We start from the raw sequence: 344 nt of genomic DNA, 5'->3' as shown, positions 1-344 counted from the left end.
TGAGTGCTGTGAATTGTGCAAGACTGTTGAGTCACAGATCTGTACTTCTGAAACAAATAACGCAACATATTTTAAGAAAAAAGAAAAAGATGAAGTTAACAGGAGAGGAAGAAAAGGGGAGTATGTCAGAGGGGGAGACGAACCATGAGAGATGATGGACTCTGAAAAACAAACTGAGGGTTCTAGAGGGGAGGGGGGGAGGGGGATGGGTTATCCTGGTGATGGGTATTGAGGAGGGCACGTTCTGCATGGAGCACTGGGTGTTATGAACAAACAATGAATCATGGAACACTGCACCAAAAACTAATGATGTAATATATGGTGATTAACATAACAATAAAAAA

This window comes from Callorhinus ursinus, unplaced genomic scaffold (genome assembly GCF_003265705.2).
Source record: "Callorhinus ursinus isolate GAN/ISIS: 27379988/994484 unplaced genomic scaffold, GSC_fseal_2.0 scaffold127, whole genome shotgun sequence".
Taxonomy (NCBI): Eukaryota; Metazoa; Chordata; class Mammalia; order Carnivora; family Otariidae; genus Callorhinus; species Callorhinus ursinus.
The sequence above is the reverse complement of the archived record's forward strand: the minus strand, read 5'-3'. Positions refer to the sequence as shown.